Raw genomic sequence first — 6890 nt, 5'->3', positions numbered from 1 at the left:
GGAAATAGAAATACTATTAGGATCATTAGCAGGTTCAGAGGATTCTACAACATTTTTATGTTTCTTCTTCTTCTTTTTCTTAGAAGGAGCACTAGGTTCAATTCGTTAAGAATCTTGTTCAATTCTTTTGGGATGCCCTTCAGGATATAAAGGATCCTGGGTGGAGACACCACCTCTAGTTGTTACTTCATAAGCATGTTTCTCTTTAGAATTATTTTTTAGCAAGTCACTTTGCACTTTAGTGAGTTGATCAATTTGAGTTTGAACCATTTGAAAATGTTTAACAAGCATCTTAACATCATTGGAGGTTCTCTCCACAATATCATGCAAATTGCTAATAGCTTGGGAATTTTCCATTAGATGATTCTCTACTCTCATATTAAAATTTTCTTGCTTAACAATATAATTATCAAACTCATCTAAGCATTGCGCAGGAGGTTTCGAATACGGAATATCTTCCCTAGTAAAGCGTTGAAGGGAGTTTACCTCAATCATGAATGAAGGGGGAATTATCTCACATATATCTTCTATGGGAGGTAGATTCTTCACATCTTCGGATTTAATACCTTTCTCCTTGAGAGACTTCTTAGCTTCCCTCATATCTTCATCATTTAATTCAATTAAACCCCTCTTCTTCAATATTGGCGTTGGAGTTGGTTCAGGTGTATTCCAATCATCATGATTCCGGCTTATTTTAGCCAATAATTCTTCAGCTTAAATGCAGAGTTCTTTTCCTGAAAACACAACCAGCACAACTATCCAAATATGCTCTAGACTCAATGGTTAGTCCACTATAAAATATATCAAGTAGATCATTCTTTTCTAAATCATGTCCAGGTCGAGCTCTGATAAGAGAACAAAATCTTACCCACGCCTCAGGCAATTTCTCTTCATCTCCCTGGTCAAACCTATAAATTTTCTGTAAAGCAATATGTTGAGCACTAGCAGGAAAATATTTTCGAAAGAAAACATCACGCAAATCAGTTGGACTTTTAATAGAACCAGGAGGCAAATTATTATACCAAGTTTTAGCATCATCCTTTAATGAGAAAGGAAAATTTTTAGCGACAAAGTAAGTACGCATCTTGACATCATCAGAAAACAAGCTACTCATAGAAGAAAGTTCAATCATGTGTTCTACAGCACTTTCTTTTTCAGTACCACAAAAGGGTGTTTTCTCTACAATGGCTATATGAGATAGATCAAGAGAAAAATCATAATCTTTATCCTTAATGCATATAGGAGATGTGGCAAATTCAGGATCAGGAGATAACTTATGTCTAACAGTATATTGTGCGAGAAACTTTTTAATTTTTCTTGCATCAGCAGTAGCATTGCATCTATTAATAAAATCATCATTAAGCTCCACATAATCTTCATCAGGATCATCACTAGAATAATCAAGTTCAGGTGAATTAACAGGTGTAGTAGCATTTTCATTAGGAGTTTCAGCATTTTCAATTTGTCTAGACCTAGCAATTGTAGCATCTAGAAAGGATCCCAATGAACCACTATCATCAAGCACAGCAGAAACATTATCAATATTATGAGAGTTTTCAGATTTAGCAGAAGTACCAGCAAGTGAAGCTTGCGGCGGTGAAACAAGTTGACTTATCACAGATGGTGAATCAAGAGTAGCAGAGGTACTCAGAGTTGTACCTTTTCTTGTAGTGGATGGTAATATGACGACTTTAGGATCACGAGTTTTACCCATGATGGAGAATTTGCAGCGAACAATATCAATCCAAGTGAACTTCCAAATAAAGCTATGCTCCCCGGCAACGGCGCCAGAAAACAGTCTTGATAACCCACAAGTATAGGGGATCGCAGCAGTCTTCGCGGGAAGTAAATCCCAATTTATTGATTCGACACAAGGGGAGACAAACATTACTTGAAAGCCTTAACAGCGGAGTTGTCAATTCAGCTGCACCTGGAAACAGACTTGCTCGCAAGAGTTTATCAGTAGTAACAATTTTATAGCAGTAGCAGTAGTGAAATAACAGCAGCAGAGTAACAGAGACAGCAGTAGTGATTATAGTAAACAGCAGGATTAAAATACTGTAGGCACGGGGACGGATAACGGGCGTTGCATGGATGAGAGAAACTCATGTAACAATCAAAGCAGGGCATTTGCAGATAATAATAAAACGGTGTCCAAGTACAAAGCAATCAATAGGCATGTGTTCCAATTATAGTCGTACGTGCTCGCAATGAGAAACTTGCACAACATCTTTTGTCCTACCAGCCGGTGGCAGCCGGGCCTCAAGGGAATCTACTGGATATTAAGGTACTCCTTTTAATAGAGTACCGGAGCAAAGCATTAACACTCCGTGAACACATGTGATCCTCACATCACTACCATCCCCTCAGGTTGTCCCGATTCTTGTCACTTCGGGGCCATTGGTTCCGGACAGCGACATGTGTATACAACTTGTAGGTAAGATCATAAACAATGAATATCATGATGAAACAATAACATGTTCAGATCTGAGATCATGGCACTCGGGCCCTAGTGACAAGCATTAAGCATAACAAGTTGCAACAATATCATCAAAGTACCAATTACGGACACTAGGCACTATGCCCTAACAATCTTATGCTATTACATGACCAATCTCATCCAATCCCTACCATCCCCTTCGGCCTACAGCGGGGGAATTACTCACACATGGATGGGGGAAACATGGCTGGTTGATGAAGAGGCGTCGGTGGTGATGATGGCGATGATCTCCTCCAATTCCCCGTCCCGGCGGAGTGCCAGAACGGAGACTTCTGGCTCCCGAGACGGAGTTTCGCGATGTGGCGGCGTTCTGGAGGGTTTCTGGCGACTTCGACTTCGTGGTCGCGATTTTTAGATCAAAACACCTTAAATAGTCCAGAGGAGGGCGGCGGAGGCCAGCCGAGGGGGCCAGACGACAGGGCGGCGCGCCCCCCTCCTGGGCCGCGCCAGCCTACCGTCTGGGGGCCCTGGGCCGCGCCGGCCTACCGTCTGGGGGCCCTGGGCCTCCCCCAGGCTTGCCCTTCTGGCTCCGTGAGTCTTCTGGAAAAATAAGACCTTTCGCATAAATTCCGAGGATTTTCCTGAAAGTTGGATTTCTGCACAAAAACGAGACACCAGAACAGTTCTGCTGAAAACAGCGTTAGTCCGCGTTAGTTGCATCCAAAATACAGAAATTAGAGGCAAAACAATAGCAAAAGTGTTCGGGAAAGTAGATACGTTTTGGACGTATCGGTGGCATAGTGGGATGAAGCGGCTCGGACTAACTTTACATGACCGCGTTCATGAGATTTGCTCCACGCTCGACATGCAACTTGTATTGCATAAGTGGCTTTGCAGGTGTCTGTCTCTCCTACTACAGTGAAGATTCAATTTACTCTTCTATTGACAACACTAGTATCACCGTTGTGGTTCATGTTCGTAGGTAGATTAGATCTCTCTCGAAAACCCTAAACCACGTAAAATATGCAAACCAAATTAGAGATGTCTAACTTGTTTTTGCAGGGTTTGGTGATGTGATATGGCCATAATGTGATGATGAATATGTATGAGATGATCATTATTGTATTGTGGCAACCGACAGGAGCCTTATGGTTGTCTTTAAATTTCATGTTGAGTAATATTTCAAAGAAGTTGTAATAGTTGCTACATGGGAGAACAATCATGAAGACGGCGCCATTGACCTTGACGCTACGCCGACGATGATGGAGATCATGCCCGTTGATGATGGAGATCATGTCCGTGCTTTGGAGATGAAGATCAAAGGCGCAAAGACAAAAAGGGCCATATCATATCACATATGAACTGCATGTGATGTTAATCCTTTTTATGCATCTTATTTTGCTTAGATTGCGACGGTAGCATTATAAGATGATCGCTCTCACTAAAATATCAAGATAATAAAGTGTTCATCCTTAGTAGCACCATTACTAACACTTGTCGTTTTGAAACATCTTGTGATGATCGGGTATAATACATTCAACAAGTGCATACAACGGGTGCAAGCCAGTTTTGCACACGCGGATACTAAGGTTGCCTTGACGAGCCTAGCATGTACAGACATGGTCTCGAAACACGTGATACCGAAAGGTAGAGCATGAACCATATGTTGATATGATGAACACTTTGAGTGTTCGCCATTGAAGTTACATCTTGTCACGTGATGATCGGACTTGGTGTGGTGGATTTGGTTCTTGTGATCACTAAGACAATTCGAGGGATATTGTTTTGAGTGGGAGTTCACCTAGTTTTTAATTTTGTTGAATTAAAATTTGAACTCAATTTGCCATAAACTTAGTCTAAACTATTGCAAATATATGTTGTAGATATGGCGTCCCCAATCAATTTTAACCAGTTCCTAGAGAAAGAAAAGCTTAAGAGCAACGGTAGCAACTTCACCGACTGGTTCCGTCATGTGAGGATTTTCCTCGCTGGTGGAAACCTGCAGTATGTGCTTGATGCACTGCTAGGTGACCCTTGATGTCTACGGGTGCTTCTATTCTTGTAGACAGTGTTGGGCCTCCAAGAGCAGAGGTTTGTAGAACAGCAGCAGGTTTCCCTTAAGTGGATCACCCAAGGTTTATCGATCTCAGGGAGGAAGAGGTCAAAGATATCCCTCTCATGCAACCCTGCAACCACAAAGCAAGAAGTCTCTTGTGTCCCCAACACACCTAATAGGTGCACTAGTTCGGCGAAGAGATAGTGAAATACAGGTGGTATGAATAAGTATGAGCAGTAGTAACGGCGCCAGAAAAGTGCTTTGCTGCCCAGGACTGGCGTGTGGTTGATGGTGGTAATATTGCGGACAAGACGGATGCGATGAACAGTAAACAAGCAGCAATAGCAGTATTTAGGAACAAGGCCTAGGGATCATACTTTCACTAGTGGACACTCTCAATATTGATCACATAACAGAATAAATAAATAGATGCTAGACTCTACACTCTCTTGTTGGATGATGAACACCACTAACTGTGTAGGATTACACGAACCCTCAATGCCGGAGTTAACAAGCTCCACAATATTCGATGTTCATATTTAAATAACCTTAGAGTGCATGACAGATCAACACAACCAAACCAAGTACTAACATAGCATGCACACTGTGACCATCACACTATGAAAGGAGGAATATATCACATCAATACCATCATAGTAATAGTTAACTTCATAATCTACAAGAGATCACAATCATAGCATATACCAAGTACTTCATGATGCACACACTGCCAACATTACATCATGGAGGAGGAATAGACTACTTTAATAACATCACTAGAGTAGCAAATAGATGAATTGTGATACAAAACTCATATGAATCTCAATCATGTAAGGCAGCTCATGAGATCATTGTATTGAAGTACATAGGAGAGAGATTAACCACATAGCTACCGGTACAGCCCCGAGCCTCGATGGAGAACTACTCCCTCCTCATGGGAGACAGCAGCGGTGATGAAGATGGCGGTGGTGTCGATGGAGAAGCCTTCCGGGGGCACTTCCCCGTCCCGGCGGCGTGCCGGAACAGAGACTCCTGTCCCCCAGATCTTGGCTTCGCGATGGCAGCGGCTCTGGAAGGTTTCTCGTATCGTGGCTTTTCCGTATCGAGGTTTTAGGTCGAGGGGCTTCTTATAGGCGAAGAGGCGGTGTCAGAGGGGGTCTGGGGCCACCAGATAATAGGGCGGCGCGGCCAGGGCCTGGGCCGCGCCAGCCCCATGTGTGGGCCCCCTGTGGGTCCACTCTGGCGACTCTCGGGTGTTCTGGAAGCTCCCGGGGATTCTAAGATGCTGGGCGTTGATTTCGTCCGATTCCGAGAATATTTCCTTACTAGGATTTCTGAAACCAAAAACAGCAGAAAACAGCAACTGGCCCTTCGGCATCTCGTCAATAGGTTAGTTCCGGAAAATGCATAAAAACAACATAAAGTATGCATAAAACATGTAGATATCATCAATAATGTGGCATGGAACATAAGAAATTATCGATACGTCGGAGACGTATCAGCATCCCCAAGCTTAGTTTCTGCTCGTCCCGAGCAGGTAAGCGATAACAAAGATAATTTCTGGAGTGACATGCCATCATAACCTTGATCATACTATTGTAAGCATATGTAATGAATGCAGCGATCAAAGCAATGGTAAATGACATGAGTAAACAAATGAATCATATAGCAAAGACTTTTCATGAATAGTACTTTCAAGACAAGCATCAATAAGTCTTGCATAAGAGTTAACTCATAAAGCAATAATTCAAAGTAAAGGCATTGAAGCAACACAACGGAAGATTAAGTTTCAGCGGTTGCTTTCAGCTTGTAACATGTATATCTCATGGATAGTTGTCAATGCAAAGTAATATAATAAGTGCAATATGCAAGTATGTAGGAATCAATGCACAGTTCACACAAGTGTTTGCTTCTTAAGATGGAGAGAAATAGGTGAACTGACTTAACATAAAAGTAGAAGAAAGGCCCTTCGACGAGGGAAGCATCGATTGCTATATTTGTGCTAGAGCTTTGATTTTGAAAACAAGAAACAATTTTGTCAACGGTAGTAATAAAGCATATGTGTCATGTAAATTATATCTTACAAGTTGCAAGCCTCATGCATAGTATACTAACAGTGCCCGCACCTTGTCCTAATTAGCTCGGATTACCTGGATTATCATCGCAATGCATATGTTTTAACCAAGTGTCACAAAGGGGTACCTCTATGCCGCCTGTACAAAGGTCTAAGGAGAAAGCTCGCATTGGATTTCTCGCTTTTGATTATTCTCAACTTAGACATCCATACCGGGACAACATAGACAACAGATAATGGACTCCTCTTTTATGCATAAGCATTCAACAACAGTTAATTTTCTCATATGAGATTGAGGATATTTGTCCAAAACTGAAACT

The sequence above is a fragment of the Lolium perenne genome, chromosome 3, assembly GCF_019359855.2.
Source record: "Lolium perenne isolate Kyuss_39 chromosome 3, Kyuss_2.0, whole genome shotgun sequence".
NCBI classification, from domain to species: Eukaryota; Viridiplantae; Streptophyta; class Magnoliopsida; order Poales; family Poaceae; genus Lolium; species Lolium perenne.
Note: the sequence above shows the minus strand (reverse complement) of the source record.